The sequence below is a fragment of the Prionailurus viverrinus genome, chromosome B4 (assembly GCF_022837055.1).
Source record: "Prionailurus viverrinus isolate Anna chromosome B4, UM_Priviv_1.0, whole genome shotgun sequence".
Lineage (NCBI taxonomy): Eukaryota > Metazoa > Chordata > Mammalia > Carnivora > Felidae > Prionailurus > Prionailurus viverrinus.
The window spans coordinates 39,799,301-39,816,806 of record NC_062567.1 but is presented as its reverse complement, the minus strand read 5'-3'; the positions used below and the strand labels follow the sequence as shown (position 1 = coordinate 39,816,806).

The 17,506-nt window shown below is 46.3% G+C and overlaps 1 long non-coding RNA gene across 1 annotated transcript; it reads left to right on the top strand.

Moving 5' to 3' along the window:
- LOC125171107 (uncharacterized) lies at positions 1-10,013 on the top strand. Its single transcript, XR_007154194.1, has 3 exons — positions 1-142; positions 7,775-7,781; positions 10,003-10,013. It is a non-coding gene; the product is annotated as an uncharacterized LOC125171107 (long non-coding RNA).
- Positions 10,014-17,506: the final 7,493 nt, after the last annotated feature.

Here is a 17,506-nt window from a genome sequence, read left to right as displayed (position 1 = left end):
GGTGGCAGAAGCATGTGCTCCATGCTCTAATTTCCAGGCAAACCACGACCCCCGCCCCGAGTGTGGTTCCACAGGGTATGTGGAGAAAATTACATGCAGCTCATCAAAGAGGAATGAATTGAAAAGCTGCCGCTCTGCTCTGGTGGAACATCACTCACTTCTGGAAATCTGAAGGGTCTGTCGTGGGTGTGGCTTTGGTCTTCACTTGACTTGCCATCGTTTGGGACAGCGGGGCAGAAAAACTCCGGAAGGGGCCCAGAGACAAATCGAGTCCCTGTAGCTACTTTCTACCCTTGCATAAGAGCCTTGGGGGTTGTACCTCAGACAGTAGGATGAATGGACTTATGCCCCCTGGCTCTTGGGGACTTGTGGCTGCCCCTCCATCTCCTGTATAGATCCCCAGCGAGCAAAATAAAGAGTAAAATAGTTCCCTCCCCTTTTGTAATTTGGTTTGGGACAGGAATTTGGTTTGGAATGTGGCGGCAGGCATGGGAATGGGGTAGCGACTCTAGGCCTCAGTTTACCTAGCATGCCTTTCTGCTGCTTACTTAAAACTTTGAGGATATACTTTCAGCAAAAAAGTTTATTTCTCAGCCCAAACATCTGTTTCCCCCTCAATACTCACCCCCAAGAAGAAATAACATTGCAGATGTACAACTAGAATACATAAAGATCTCCCACTTTAGATACTAAACATCTCCCACTTTAGGTACTTAGAAAGAAATCCAAACTTGTCTGTATTCAGACGAGACGCATCCATATTTCAGATACTTGAAGCTGCCAGAAAAACCATTCTTTTCATTTTTTTTTCCCCCTGAAAATCATCCTTCGCCCGAACAAGTTTTATCCATGCGAAAAGCATGGGAAACATAATCATTGTTTGCTATCAGTGTTCCATCACACTCCTAGATCAGTGGTTCTCAACTCAGGTTGCCATTAGACTCACCCGTGGCACTTTTAAACAATACCTAATCTGGGCCCATCTCCAGACCTATTAAATCTCAGTTTTCCAGGGCAGGGTTGAGGCAGAGGCAGAGGCAGATAAATATATACATATATATATACACACATATATGTGTGTGTGTATATATATATATATATGTATATTTCTCCCCCTCCCCCCCCAGCTGATTCTAACATGCGGTCAAGTTTGGGAACTACTGCTCTTGAGTCTCTGCCAGTATCTGTAAAGACATCCCTGCCTGAAGTTTCCCATCTGAATTTCCTTCTCACGAAAGGAACCGCGATTGTAGGGGAAACCGCCTATGTAGGTCGCATATCTCAATCCCTTGGACCTTATAGTCTTTAAACTTTTTTTACTCCCCAAATCTCTCCAACTGAGAAGGTAGAATCAGTATGGCGTTGAGAACTGCACGCAGTAAAGCTCAAGACGGATGATAAACACCGTAAATAGTTCTCAACTGGGGGCATTCCCTCCCCCCCCCCCCCCCCGCCACCCCCCCCCCCATCCCATCTGGCACGGGCTGGAGTGTTTGGAGGCATTTTATTGGCTGACTCCAACTAAGGGAGTGCTGCTGACACCTAGTGGGTAAAGGTCGGAGATGCTGCAATGCAGAGCTCCCTAAAACAAAGAATTATCTAACACAAAATGTCAACAATGATTGTATTCATCGGTGTCCTTAAGTCCAGAATGTTGTACAACTTCATGTTCCCTGGGGAAATAAAGCCTGACACTTCCCATACTCTGTTTTTACACATTTAATAGTGTGATTAGAAAGTGAATAATCACTAAAAAAATTAGAAAAGTGAATAATCACTAAGGATTAAATTTAGGAATGATAAGGGGGGGGGGGAAGCTTATTTGTCCATCACTGATGGATACTGATACACTGTTGTACTCTGATATATATAATCCAGAGTTGTTTTTACATATTTACTGAGTTTACGGTAGCAGAGAAATAGAAATCTCCTAAATAAAAAAGCAGAGGAATAGGACTTACCATGTTCATGTCCTGATTTATTCACTCATTTAGGGAAAACAGTATGATTTCAAAAACTTAAAGGGGGCGCCTGGGTGACTCAGCTGGTTAAACATCTGCCTTCGGCCCAGGTTCTGATCTCACGGTTGGTGAGTTCTGTGAGTTCGAGCCGTAGGGGGGCTCTCTGCTCACAGTGAAGAGACCACTTTGGATCCTCTGTCTCCTCTCTCTCCCCCGCGCCCTTGCTCTCTCTGAAAAATAAACGTTAACAAAGAAAAAGACTTCTGAGTCTGACTTCTCTAAAACCTGAGCCCGATGTGACAATTTGGGAAAATCGAGATTTTTTTCAAGGAACGGGTTTTCCTGTTCAGCCTTAACCCAGAGGGGGCGACCCTGGCGCCATAGCAGAGTTCCAGTCTAACTGATTTATGAGTTCCTCCGGGCTCCAAGTTGAAAGCCTCCACAGCAAGCTTTAGGTAAGCCAAATGCCTGCCTTAAATGCCTGACAGTAGTGTTTCTCAGATTTTAATGTGCACACAAATCCCCTGAGGATCTTGCTAAAGTACAGGTTATGATTCAACAGGTCTGACTTTGGGTCTGCTCCCACGTTATATCGATGCTGCTGATTGATGGTAGAGCACATTTTGACTGGCCTAGAGGAAAAAAAAAAAGGGTAGGGCCAGAAGGGGTCCTGCTGAGTCGCCGTCCTGGCAATAATCCAAAATGTCTGAAGAGGTCGTTAAAAGGTGTCCTTCCAAGACTGTTCTGCACTAGAGAATGGGGTCCTCCAGCGGGACTACACGATGGGGCAAAGGGATAGAAATCCAGGGGTGAGAACTGGGCCATATGTCCCCTACTGGAAAGAATACTCCATTACTCCTTGAACGTAATTGGGAAGAATGATCTTTCTCTCCTTAGGTTAGTGTTCAGGCCAATACACTGTCACAGTCTCATCAACCTTTCCTTATCAGCAATAAGGCTAGGATGATGGAAATGTTCATAATTCAAGGTCTATAGAAGTCTAACTAACCCAGAAGTCTCAGAGAGAATCCCAAGCAGGCTCTGCACTGTCAGCACAAAGCTCAACGTGGGGCTCAATCTCACAAACTGTGAGATCATGACCTGAGCCGAAATCAAGAGTCAGATGCTTAACCCACTGAGCCACCCAGTCGCCCCTATCAAAAACATTCTTTTTTCAAGTTTATTTACTTATTTTTAAGAAAGAGAGTATAAATGGGGCAGGGGCAGAGGCGGGGGGGGGGGGGGCAGACAGAGGATCTGAGACGGGCCCTGAGATGTCAGCAGAGAACCTGATGTGGGGCTAGAACTCACGAACGTGAGATCGTGACCTGAGCTGAAGGCAGATGCTTAACCGGCTGAGACAATCAGGTACCCCACTAATCAGCTGTTTTAAAATCATCCTGGATTATCTGGGTGGCCCAATAGAATCAGAAGGGTTTTTAAACATGGAAGAGGGAAGCGGAAAAGAGTTTGCTAGAAGGAGATGTGAGAAGGACCCAACCCACTGTGGTTGCTTGCTTTGAAGACAAAGGAAGGGGGCCAGGAGCCAAGGAATGCCAGTAGCTGCTACCGGTTGGAGAAGACAAGGAAAGGGATTCTTCCCTAGAGCTTTTAGAAGGGAAACCCAGCCCTGCCAGCACTTTGATTTTAGCCAGCAAGAGCTGGCTATAGAATGGCTATTTTGACCTATAGAATGAACTGCAAGATAATAAATTCATGGTGTTTTCAAGCCACTAAGTTTGTGGTGATTTGTCGCAGAGACAATAGAGCAATAACACAGGGGGAGGAGACAATAGGAATAACTCTTGGTTTTCAACCTGGGACAATTTTGTCCCCCAACGTAGTAATGTCTGGAGACATTTTTGCTTGTCATGACTGAAAGCAGGGGGTACAACCAGCATCTATTGGGTAGAGGTCAAGAATGCTGGTAAATGTTCTGTAATGCACAGGGCAGCCCCTCAACAAAGAATTATCTGGCTCAAGATGTTACTAATGCTGCTATTAAGAAACCTGAGAGAGGGGCGCCTGGGTGGCTCGGTCAGTTAAGCGTCCGACTTCGGCTCAGGTCATGATCTCACGGTCCGTGAGTTCGAGCCCCGCATCAGGCTCTGTGCTGATAGCTCGGAGCCTGGAGCCTGCTTCCGATTCTGTGTCTCCCTCTCTCTCTGCCCCTCCCCTGCTCATGCTCTGTCTCTCTCTGTCTCAAAAATAAATAAATGTTAAAAAAAAAAAAAGAAAAAGAAACCTGAGAGAGGGGCGCCTGGGTGGCTCAGTTGGTTGGGCGTCTCACTTCGGCTCAGGTCATGATCTCGCGGTCCATGAGTTCGAGCCCTGCGTCGGGCTCTGTGCTGACAGCTCAGAGCCCAGAGCCTGCTTCGGATTCTGTGTCCCCCTCTCTCCCTGCCCCTCCCCTGCTCATGCTCTGTCTCTCTCTGTCAAAAATAGGCAAACATTAAAAAAAATTTTTTTAAGAAATCTGGGAGAAATGTAGATTACTGTCAAGGTCCCGGCATTTGTTTTGAACGCTGGTTTCATGAGTGCCCCTTGAATTATTAAAACTAATGACAGAGCTGATTATAAATAAATAAATAAATAAAGGCAGGCCATTTGTAGACTAACAAGGGCATGGCTCGAATTGTCACAAACCAAGGTTTATGATTAATCCATAAGTGTGTACCCCAGATTCCGGGAGAAAATAACGATGAAACAGATAAATAAAAGAAGCCATGGGAAAGTTTTCCGGTTAGCTCACCATGTTCTCACTACCAGGTTATAAGGAAAGGCTGCTTCAGACCAAATACCGAGGTATACTCAGACATTCGGCATTTATTCATTAATAAGGATACACAAAACATTTCGTACAAACTGTTCTATAGACCCAGTGGTGTTTCAGCTTTCGGTCTTTTTAGGTCCCTGAACTAATACCTCTCATGAAAGGTTCATGCCAGGCAGATGTGACAACATTCCAGAGGCAACTACAAATTCTGTCAAACAGGGAAAGTTAGTATTCAAGCCACAAAGGCCTCAGGCCTTACAAAATTCTTCCTTTGTTTTTTTTTTTAAGTTTATTTCTTCATTTTCCAGAGAGAGAGAGAGAGCATGAGTGCTTGTGGTGGAGGGGCAGAGAGAGAGAGAGGGAGACCCAGAATCCGAAGCAGGCTCCACCCTCTGAGCTGTCAGCACAGAGCCCCATGCGGGGCTCGAACCCATGGACCTTGAGATCATGACCTGAGCCGAAGTCAGACACTTAACCAGCTGAGCCACCCAGACGCCCTTCTTGCAGAATTCTTATTCCCTCTTCATGCAAGAAAGGAAAAGTCTCTAAAATATTTTTATCAATGCACGTATCTTAAATACCTTTATTTTCAACTGGGTCCACTTCTAACAAGTCTCCAATGTCACCAATAAAAACACAACTTGTCATAGTCACTTTGGAAATTCACCAAGTCTTGGGTTCTAATCAAGATAAGGATATCAGAAGCATTTTTTCATAGGTGTCTCTAGAATGTGGCTTTTCTTACATAAACTGGATTGTCACTAAAGTACGGATACTGAATTAAGGCAGCTAACTACCCCTGAAGTTTAAACAAACTAGGACATACAACATACAACATCTGGCCAAAGCCAGATGCTCAACCAACTGAGCCACCCAGGTGCCCCGAATCACCAGAGCTTTTAAATGTCATTCTGGCCACTCTAGGCCAGAGACAAGCCTAGAGAGGTGTGTCCAGTCTTATATCGAGAGATTTCTAAGGCTCGGTTCAAATTACCAGCAATGGCAATGATTCCATGAAGGAATTCTCTATGGGCCTTGCCATATCCTGGGAAGTCTCTTTAAAAACAGGCATGGTTTTTGAGGTGCCTGGGTGGCACAGTCGGTTAAGCATCCGACTTTAGCTCAGGTCATGATCTCACAGTCCATGGGTTTGAGCCCCGCATAGGGCTCTGTGCTGACAGCTCAGAGCCTGGAGCCTGCTTCGGATTCTGGGTCTCCCTCTCTCTCTCTCTGCCCCCCCCCCCCGCCCCCTGCTCGTGCTCTGTCTCTCTCTCTCTCTCAAGAATAAATAAACATTAAAACAAATTTTTTTTTAAATTTTTTTTCAACATTTATTTATTTTTGGGACAGAGAGAGACAGAGCATGAACGGGGGAGGGGCAGAGAGAGAGGGAGACACAGAATCGGAAACAGGCTCCAGGCTCCGAGCCATCAGCCCAGAGCCTGACTCGGGGCTCGAACTCCCGGACCGCGAGATCGTGACCTGGCTGAAGTCGGACGCTTAACCGACTGCGCCACCCAGGCACCCCAACACACTGAGCCTTTAAGATAAGGGCTAAAAAGTACCTGTGGGACTTCATGATGTGAAGATAACCATCGGTGATGTGAAGTTGAGCAGTTTCTATGGAGTTGTAGGAAACTGAGGCAACAAAATTAACACTCCTTTGAGTATTATGGATGATAGGAGGATGCAAGGTATTTGCCAAGTTTTGGATTTCGGTTGCCGGTGGTGTTCTAAGAGAAGGAACTGGAGCATGTTACTAGAAAAAAGGAACTCGCGCTGCCTGGGTGGCCTCCGTCGGTGAAGCGTCTGACTTCAGCTCAGCTCACGATCTCACGGTTTTCAGGTTCGATTTCCGCATCAGGCGCGCTGTTATCAGCCTGTCAGTGCAGAGCCTAGAGCCTGCTTCAGAGTCTGTGTCTCCCTCTCTTTTTAGCCCTCTCTGATTTGTGCTCTGTCTCTCTCTGTCTCTCAAAAATGAATCAACATTATGGGGCGCCTGGGTGGCTCAGTCGGTTGAGCGGCCGACTTCGGCTCAGGTCATGATCTCGCGGTTTGTGAGTTCGAGCCTGGCATTGGGCTCTGAGCTGACGGCCTGAGCCTGCTTCAGATTCGGTGTCTCCTCCTCTCTCTGCCTTTCACCTGCTCATGCTCTGTCTCTCTCTGTCTCTCAATAATAAATAAATGTTAAAAAAATAATGAATCAACATTAAACAAAATTAAAAAAAAGAAAAAGGAAAGGAAAGGAAGAAGGAATTCACAAGTCTTTGCTATTTTGTTTTATTTATTTATTTATTTATTTATTTGTTTGTTTTTACTTTAGAGGGAGAGGGCATGAGCAGGGGAGAGGGGCAGAGAGGGGATCTCAAGAAGGCTCCCCTATCAGTGTGGAGCCCAAAGCAGGGCTCAATCCCACCATCCTGGGGTCATGACCTGAGCCAAAATCAAGAGTCGATTGCTCAAACAACTGAGCCACGCAGGCAACCCAGGACTTCACGTCTTTGGACCATGGGGAAGGAACATCAGAGCTGTGGTGACTGCTTGGCCCCAAAGGAGGATAAGAAAAGGTAGAGGGTCTCAGCCTTGAGATTTGAGAGCAGGAGTTGGGGTACACGGGAGCAGAGAGGACTTTCTTTCTTTCTTGTTGTTTTTCTTAATTTTTTTTAACGTTTATTAATTTTTGAGACAGGGAGAGACAGCATGAACGGGGGAGGGTCAGAGAGAGAGGGAGACACAAAATCTGAAACAGGCTCCAGGCTCTGAGCCATCAGCACAGAGCCCGACGCGGGGCTCGAACTCACGGACCACGAGATCATGACCTGAGCCGAAGTCGGATGCTTAACCGACCAAGCCACCCAGGCGCCCCAGAGAGGACTTTATTAACAAGAGGAAAATACATTACGTGGAATCACACAACGGCCCGTTTCTCAGTGAGGTGGAAGAAAGGTCATCTGCTTGAGAGTGAGGGAGACAGCAATTCTGTGGCTGACATTAGAAGTGTTGGGTAATCACAGTAATAATCCTTGCTAATTAATAGTTATACAGTGTTACTGGGTACCAAGCCCTATGCTAGGTGCTATACGCACATTTTCACATTTACTCATCGCCACAGCCCTTTGCGGTAGAAACTCTTACCATTCCCATCACACATACGAGGACCGGAGATAAGTTGCTTGCCCAAGTTCGCACAGGGAGTCCTTGTGTGGAGTCCTTGATTGTTTCAGGTTGGAGAATGAATCTGGTCCCTGTTACTCCATCTTGGCCAAAAGTCCTTGTAGTATGTCTTGATTTGTTTGTTTTTGTTTTTAAAATTTTTTTAATGTTTGTTTTTTGAGAAAGAGAGAGAGAGAGAGAGACAGAGCATGAGTGGGGGAGGGGCAGAGAGAGAGGGAGACACAGAATCCAAAGCAAGCTCCAGGCTCTGAGCTGTCAGCACAGAGCCAGATGCAGGGCTCCAACTCATGAACCGCGAGATCGTGACCTGAGCCAAAGTTGGATGCTTAACCAACTGACCCAGGTACCCCTGGTATATCTTAATTTGAGGGAGCATATTTCTTTTTTTTAATTGATATTTATATGTAATTTATATTAGAATTCTTTTTTTTAATTTTATTTTTTAATTTACATTCAAATTAGTTAGCATATAGTGCAACCATGATTTCAGGAGTAGATTCCTTAGTGCCCCTTACCCATTGAGCCCATCCCCCCTCTTACAACCCCTCCAGTCACCCTCTGGTTGTTCTCCATACTTATGAGTCTCTTACGCCTTGTCCTCCCTGTTTTTATATTATTTTTGTTTCCTTTCCCTTATGTTCATCTGTTTTGTCTCTTAAAATCCTCATATGAGTGAGGTCATATGATATCTGTCTTTCCCTGACTAATTTTGCTTAGCATCATACCCTCTAGTTCCATCCACATTGTTGTGAATGGCAAGATTTCATTCTTTTTGATTGCCGAGTAATACTCCATTGTGTGTGTGTGTGTGTGTGTGTGTGTGTGTGTGCATATATATATACCACATCTTCTTTATCCATGTATCCATCAATGGACATTTGGGCTCTTTCTATACTTTGGCTTTTGTTGATAGTGCTGCGATAAACACTGGGGTGCATGTGCCCCTTCGAAACAGCATACCTGTGTCCCTTGGATAAATACCTAGTAGTGCAATTGCTGGGTCGTAGGGTAGTTCTGTTTTTAGTTTTTTGAGGAACCTGCATACTGTTTTCCAGAGGGGCTGCACCAGCTTGAATTCCCATTTTCTTTAAATAGTTGTTTTATTTTTTTTAATTTTTTTTTTCAACGTTTATTTATTTTTGGGACAGAGAGAGACAGAGCATGAACGGGGGAGGGGCAGAGAGAGAGGGAGGCACAGAATCGGAAACAGGCTCCAGGCTCTGAGCCATCAGCCCAGAGCCCGACGCGGGGCTCGAACTCACGGACCGCGAGATCGTGACCTGGCTGAAGTCGAACGCTTAACCGACTGCGCCACCCAGGTGCCCCTAAATAGTTGTTTTAAATATTTATTCATTGGGGGGAGATAGAGAGAGTGAGGGAGGGGCATAGAGAGAGATTCACAGAATCTGCAGCAGGCTCCAGGCTCTGAGCTGTCAGCACAGAGCCCGATGCAGGACTCAAACCCACGAAGCGCAGGATCGTGACCTGGGCCGAAGTCAGACACTCAACCGACTGAGCCACCCAGGCGCCCCTAAGTGAGCATCTTTCGAGTACCCAGTAGTGATATGTGGCTAATGGCTACCCTAGTGGACAGTGTGGGACTAGAAGGTCTGAGAATCTAGATGAAGTTGAAAGCCATGAACTGATAGTAAAATACATCTTCAGTGTGATGTGACTTTCTCTGCGAGTTCTAAACTGAACAGTGTGAGACAGGTGGGACGGAAAGACTGAGATGCGGAATAAGCAATGCTTCAAGTAAAAGGTTCAGATGTGCAACTCTGGGATCCAGACCAGTTGAGGAAGGAAGAGAGACTGGGAGGGTCCCGTGGTCTGGAAGACATGAGGTGATAAGGAACTGAGGGTGGAAGGGGTCTCAGGAGGATCGTGGACCATCCTGAATTTGGGGGTGGCACCCTTCGAGGGTTCAGCTCCAGGATGCCGAGATTCACGAGGCACAGCATTTCTGGGTCCGCCTATGCCGATACTCAAGGATAACACCCATCGACATAAGAAATAGAAATCTAGAAGGTTTAGCGAGAGTCTTAGAAGCAGTAAATAAACACGGGCGCCTGAGTAGTTCAGTCCGTTGAGCATCTGACTCTCGATTTCCACTCAGGTCATGATCCCAGGGTCACAGGATCCCAGCTCTGCTCAGCGCAAAGCCTGCTTGAGATTCTCCCTCTCCCCCACTCTGCCCCTCTCCCCTGCTGGTGCACACACACACACACACTCTCTCTCTCTTAAAAAAAAAAATTAAAGAAAAAGAAGCAACAAACACATCATTTTTCGACACTGATTGGCAACATGGAGAAAAGGTGTCTCCGAACGTTTTCTAATCGAAGCAAAATCTTGCCAAATGCTGATACCCCGTTTGCTGAATTTCCCCAGAGACACATTGATCTGGAGAATGAATCTGCTCCCTACCAATCTAGTAAGTGTGTCAGATCAGTGGGGAGACATAGAGGTTTTTGAGTATGTGCCAGAGTCCGGCCCCAGCAGGTCCAGGTGTTCCCGAAGGATGAACGGCGTCAATGAAAGAGTGAAAATAAAATAAAATAAAAATGGACGCGGACAACAGCAGTGTGTTGGACTGGCCGCTTTATTGTGGCAAACGTGGCATTATATTTGCTAGCAATTTCCTTATGCTAGCAAATTCCTCTATGTTTTCTGGCATTCCCTAATTCTAAAAATGTTCCTATGTGTGATCACCCTTTAAGGAATAACATGGTTATTTTCTCATAACGTTCCCTCCTGCCCCTTGCTGATTGATTAATTTCTTACATTATTTTCATTATGTATCTACGTTTATCTATAAAGCATTTGCTTTGCTGTTTTCACGAAAGGTCAGCTATCTCTCAACACCTCAGGTGGAACAGTTACAGGGACATGACCTCTTAGTTGTTTCCCTGAACCACTTGCGGTTTAAGGAACAAAAGTGTTCGCCTCGGTCCGAGGTGCCAGGAGGGGGCCCAGAGGGCCTTAGGAACCCACGCCTTTTGCCTTCTCAGAGGCACCTAGGAACCAATGCACCTAGGAACCAATGAACCATTCTGTTTACCTTAACTGACTAGGTTCGATCATCATCTGGAATGCCTCCTGGGGGCCAAGCGGGCCTAGGGGTCAGAGTAACTTGTGCCCATAGACACACTCCTTTGTTGCCGGAGTGGGGCTTTGAAATCCATCTGTTCCTTCCCTGGCTGGGGAAATGTATGGGGCTATCCTTCCTTTCGGTAGAGGAGTCTTTATAGGGGGTGGCAAGGGCTAAATGCAGGGCCGCACAATTTCCTTGCGGAAACTTATTTCTTTCCCCAACAGTTCTTTTTCCCCAGGGGGCCTGTCGAGGGTGTTTCCCCAACAGACAATCCCCCAGGTACTTTTATTAAGGCCAAATTACATAAAAGCGGGAGAAGCTTCACTGTCCGTGGGCCGCCTTGCAGTCCCGATCCGTCCACCCCCTGGGCCCTGCCCTCAGGCTGGTTGGATAGCTCGGCTTCCGGCAAGTATGTTTCCCTTCCTTTGTCTTTCTTTTAGTAGCAAAGACAGTATAATAAGGGAATAGACTTAATAGCATGCGGTGTGCTAATACTGATCTTTCCCAGCCTGTTTCTCCACACTCGGTCCCACGTCCCAATAGGAATTATGTAAATGGATAGGCTGTTTAGGGTAAGTGAGTCATGCTTGGTTGAGAAGGCTCTACTTATGGGGCGCCTGGGTAGCTCAGCCGGTTGGGCATCCGACTTCGGTTCAGGTCACCATCTCACAGCTCGTGAGTTCGGGCCCCGCGTCGGGCTCTGTGCTGATGGCTCGGAGCCTGGAGCCTGCTTCAGATTCTGTGTCTGCTTCCCTCTCTGCCCTTCTCCTGCTCATGCTCTGACTCTCTCTCTCTCAAAAATAAACAAACATTAAAAAAAAAATTCCTTCAAAAGGCTCTACTTAGGAGAGCGACGTGATGCCCCTAGCAAGAAGCCACAGAGAGCATATCTGCACCTAGAACGCAATAGAACCGTAACCTTCAGGAGCAACACCAGTCGAATGGAATGCACGGATAGCGGGGACTATGCTAATGTGAATTGTCAGTGTTTGTAAAGTTTAGGTTTTAATTATTTATTTCATAGAGATTTACAGAGCACTTGTCATGTACCAGGCATTGTTTTAGGAACTTATGACACAAGCAAAATACAAGTGCCCCAAATCCCCACATTCCGGTGAACACGGGGTTTTTCCTGTGTTTGAATGTTCTGAAAAAAACCATAGCACGTTGCTAGAATTAGACAAATCTAGGGGCACCTGGCTGCCTCAGACGGTGGAGCATGTGACTCTTGATCTCAGGGTTGAGAGTTCAAGCCCCACACTGGGTGTGGAGATTACTTAAAAATAAAACCTCAGCCTTCCATGCCGACAGTGTTCTCGCAGCCATGGTGGACGTTTCTAAAACCCAGCCGACTTTCGGCAAGAAGTGTGGCAACCACCAACCCCACAAAGTGACACAGTACAAGGAAGGCAAAGATTCTCTTTGTGCCCAGGGAAAGCGGCGTTATGCGAGGAAGCAGAGGGGCTATGGTGGGCAGACTAAGCCGATTTTCTGGAAAAAAGCTAAAACTGCAGAGAAGATTGTGCTGAGGTTTGAATGGGTTGAGCCCAACTGCAGATCTAAGAGAATGCTGGCTATTAAGAGATGCAAGCATTTTGAACTGGGAGGAGAGATAAGAAGAGAAAAAGCCAAGGATCCAGTTCAAAGCTTCATATTTGGTTACATTATGAAGACAATAAAATCTTTTTTTTTTAACTTTTTTTTTTTTTTAACATTTATTTATTATTGAGAGACAGGGAGACACAGAGAGTGAGCAGGGGAGGGGTAGAGAGAGGGGGAGACACAGAATCCGAAGCAGGTTCCAGGGGCACCTGGGTGGCTCAGTTGGTTGGGCATCCGACTTCAGCTCAGGTCATGATCTCGTGGTCCGTGAGTTCGAGCCCCGTGTCGGGCTCTGTGCTGACAGCTCAGAGCCTGGAGCCCGTTTCAGATTCTGTGTCTCCCTCTCTCTCTGACCCTCCCCTGTTCATGCTCTGTCTCTCTCTGTCTCAAAAATAAATAAACGTTGAAAAAAAAATTTTTTTTAAAGAAGCAGAAACACTGCTTCTCTTAAAAGCAGAAACACTGATGACATGTTTTCACATCGGCTGGTGAAAAGTGCCCGGTGTTATAGATGCTGGGAGCTTCTGTTTGAGGAATTACTACAACCTGAATCCCCTGAGATCATTTTTTTTTTTTTTTTTTAAGGAATCTCTATGCCCAACGTGGGCTCGAACCTATAACCTCACATGCTCTACTGACTAAACCAGCCAGGTGCACTCGCTGAGACTATTCTAAAGAGAGACTAACTCGGGTGGTTTGATGACCCCGGGCTATTCCCAGTGGAGAAGGAAAATTTTGTAATAGCTTCAATCCAAGGTCTGAATGTGGAAAGGAGAAAAAGTCTTTCGGGAACTCATTCACTGTTGAAATTGCCTCACGTAGTTTCCTGAGAAAACTCCCCGTGTTAGTAACGGGAGAGGCATTGGGTTACTGGACCAAATGCAAAATGCATGGCTCTACCGATACATGAGGACAACGCATAATTCTCCTTGACTCTGGAACATATCCTTTAAAAAAAAAAACAACAGGGGCGCCTGGGTGGCTCAGTCGGTTAAGCGTTCGACTTCGGCTCAGGTCACGATCTCGCGGTCCGTGAGTTCGAGCCCCGCGTCGGGCTCTGGGCTGATGGCTCGGAGCCTGGAGCCTGCTTCCGATTCTGTGTCTCCCTCTCTCTCTGCCCCTCCCCTGCTCATGCTCTGTCTCTCTCTGTCTCAAAAATAAATAAACGTTAAAAAAAAATTAAAAAAAAACAACAACAACAAAAAAGGTATTCATTTATTTATTGGCGGCGGGGGGGGGGGGGGGGCAGGGAGGAAGGAGGGCAGAGAGAGAAGAAGACAGAATTCCAAGTAGGTTCCAGGCTGTCAGGGCAAAGCCTGATGAGGGACTTGAGCTCATGAACCGTGAGATCGTGATGCGAGCCAAAATCAGGAGTCGGGAGCTTAACTGACCCTGGAGCCACCCAGGCATCTGTGGAGCACATCCTTTTTGGTTAGAACTGGGTGGTGCTGGGGCGCCTGGGTGGCTCAGTTGGTTGAGTGTCCGACTTCGGCTCAGGTCATGATCTCACGGTTCGTGAGTTCGAGCCCCGCGTCGGGCTCTGTGCTGACAGCCTAGAGCCTGCTTCGGATTCTGTGTGTGTCTCTCTCTCTGCCCTCTCCCCACTCGTACTCTGTATCTCTCTCAAAAATAAATAAACATTAAAAAATTAAAAAAAAAAAAAAAAAGACTGGATGGTGCGGCTCAGTGGTTCTGAAGGTGAAGTTTCTGCTTGACCAGCAGCATCAGTTCCTTGGGAACCGGTCAGGCGTGCAAATTCTCAGGCCTCACCCCAGGCTTAACACTCGGCGGGGGTGGGAGTGGAACCCATCGATCTGTAGGTTAGCAAGCCCTCCAGGTGCTGCTACCTAGATGTGTCAAATGCACCTGACGGAGTATCAGCTATTTCTCTATGGCACCCATGACGATCCCAAAATGCATGAGGCCATGCAAGCATCATTCACATATATTAAGAGGAAATGTTTGTTCTTTTTAATTTTTTTAATGTTTATTTATCATTGAGAGACAGAGACAGAGCATGAGCGGGGGAGGGAAAGAGAGAGGGAGACGCAGAATCCGAAGCAGGCTCCAGGCTCTGAGCCGTCCGCACAGAGCCAGACGCAGGGCTCGAACCCACGAACCGCGAGAGCATGGCCTGAGCCGAAGTCGGACGCTTAACCAACGGAGCCGCCCAGGTGCCTCCTGTTCTTTTCTAATAAGAAACTTTTTTTTTTTTTTAACTTGTGCCAGTCCAAGAATTTCCCCCCTAGCAGTGTGTTACCAATGGCCCCCACCATCCTTCTTAATCATGGTCTCAGTTCTGAAAGCCGACACAAGAGAACTACAGTTCTACACCACTATTTCTAGCTGTGGTATCCAGGTGGCTCTGGTCTGCTTTGAAGACTCTATTTTTTTGCACAGTAAATGCTTTGAGCCCCAGGGACAGTCGACTAAGAGCACCGAGGGGGCACCAAGAGGCAGGGGCCGGGCGGGCAGTGGCTCCCCTCTGCCTCACCGCAACAGCCTATCTGCTGCCGAGATCCGGGTATGAGCTTTAACCACAGCAACTTTAATATCCTCTGTTCGAGCTAGAATTACCGTGGCTGCTGGCACCAGACCTGTCCTCCAAGAGGGCCTCGTTAAAGGACGTACAGTGGATTCATTCCAGTTACAAGACCTTCAAAGACTCTCAGATGGTTGGTTTCAGTCCCTCCCACCCCCAGTCTGGACTGGGTCATCTGCACACCTGCTTGCGTCCTTTGGCCTTGGCAGTTCTTTGTCAGACTCCCTCTCCTGGAAGCAGCTCTGCTTCCCCATCACCTGTGGTCACGTGGTAGGAGAGAGAATTTTATTTTTTTTAACCTTTTAAGTGTTTATTTATTTATTTTTGAGAGAGAGAGAGAGAGACAGAGACAGAGAACAAGTGGGGGAGGGGCAGAGATGAGCGACAGAATCCCAAGCAGGCCCCACCCCATCAGCACAGAGCCCGATGCCGGGGCTCGAACCCACAAACCGTGAGATTGTGACCTGAGCCGAGATCAAGAGTCAGGCGCTCAATTCACTGCACCACCCAGGAGCCCTAAGAGAGAGGATTTTTAAAGGGCTGGAGGAAAAAACATCCACAGTAACTCATTTCCTGTGGTGGGATTTTTATTTTATTTATTTATTGTTATTTTCTTCTTCATTCTTTTTATATGTTTTTAAATTTTTCCGCGGTTACATGAAATGCATTTACTTCAAGGGGAAGGCAAAGTTTATGTCGAAGGCATTTGTTACATGTTGATTTGCTACCGCTGGTAGGACAGGGTTTTTTGCTCCCCAGTGAGAGTGTATTTATTAAAAACAAGGCAGGGGCGCCTGGCTGGCTCAGTTCATGGAGCGTGCACCTCTTGATCTCGGGGTTGTAGGTTCGAGCCCCGCACTGGGTGTAGAAATTACTTGGAAAAAAAAACAGAAAATCTTTATAAAAACAAAAACAAGGTGCAGGGTTGTTACCACAACAAAAATAAATACCCTGCAAGTTCCCTGTGATTGGGATGGGAGGAAGGTAACAGGAGGAAGGAAAAACACATAAATGTGATTTTTCAGCATCCGTGGACTCACTGATTCGCATCAGTGGTCCTTGGGGGCATTATGCTAAGTGAGATCAGTCAGAGAAAGACACATACTATATGATCGCATGTGTGGCAACCAAGTAGAATGGTGTCTGCCAGGGGCTGGGGGTGGGGAGAGAAATGGGGAGATGTTGGTCAAAGGGTAGAAACTTTCAGTCGTAAGTTCCAGGGATCTAATGCACAACATTATGTATGGTTAACGATACCGTATTGTATCCTTGAAATACAGTATTGCTGTATTGAAATCCTTGCTCTAAGAGTAGAATTTTAATGTTCCCACCATAGCGACAACAACGAAACGATAATAATGTGAGGTGAGAGATGTCATCATCATAACCTCATTGTCATAAACATTTTGCAATATATACAATGTAGCCAATCATCCCCATGTACACCTTAAGCTTACATGATGTTATATGACAGTTAAAGCTCAATAAAGCTGAAAAAAAATAAGAGATTCTGTAAATCCTTACCCTGATAAACTTGAAACGTATATAAAAATGAAAGTTTTCCTACAAAATCACAACATACCAATAATATCTGAAGAAGGAAAAAAATATGGAGAGTTCTATATGTATTTTTAGACAACTCGGAGTAAAACCTTGTCACAAAGGAAAAAACAGGTTGGAGAACTATTTTTTTTTAATGTTTATTTCTGAGAGAGAGACACAGCACAAGCAGGGGAGGGACAGAGAGAGAGGGAGACAGAATCCAAAGCAGGCTCCGGGCTCTGAACTGTTAGCACAGAGCTCCACGCAGGGCTTGAACCCACAAACCGTGAGATCATGACCTGAGCCAAAGTCCGTCGCTTAACCGACTGAGCTACCCAGGGGTCCCTGGAGTACTATTAATATAACAGCAGTTGCAGACTTAAAATATAAACAAACACTGAGCCATAAACGTTACTCAGTCCTCAATCCGGGAAGATTCTGATAAAACAGACCGAGAAGGAGGCGCAAGGCTCCCAGTCGCCACTTTTAAGGATGAAGTAATGTTCCTCTTTCTGACAGCAGATGGAGCCAGTGAGACACGTACAACTTAACAGTGGCAAACCGCTAAACGCACTTTATTCTCTTAGGATTTAAGAGATGAAGGCAAGGGGCTTTTCATGTTTGAAAGCGGCAGAGTTCCTGACTCTAATGTGTCAAACCTGGTAGGAATTTTCAATCCTGGTAAGTCCAGCTCCCAGGCACACAAAAGCTGGGGTACATTGCACATACTGCGGAGAAGCAAGGGGGTTTATTTAGGTTTCTAAATAAGAGAGAACTTAGGGCGCCCAGGGGATTCAGTCGGTTGAGCGTCTCACTTC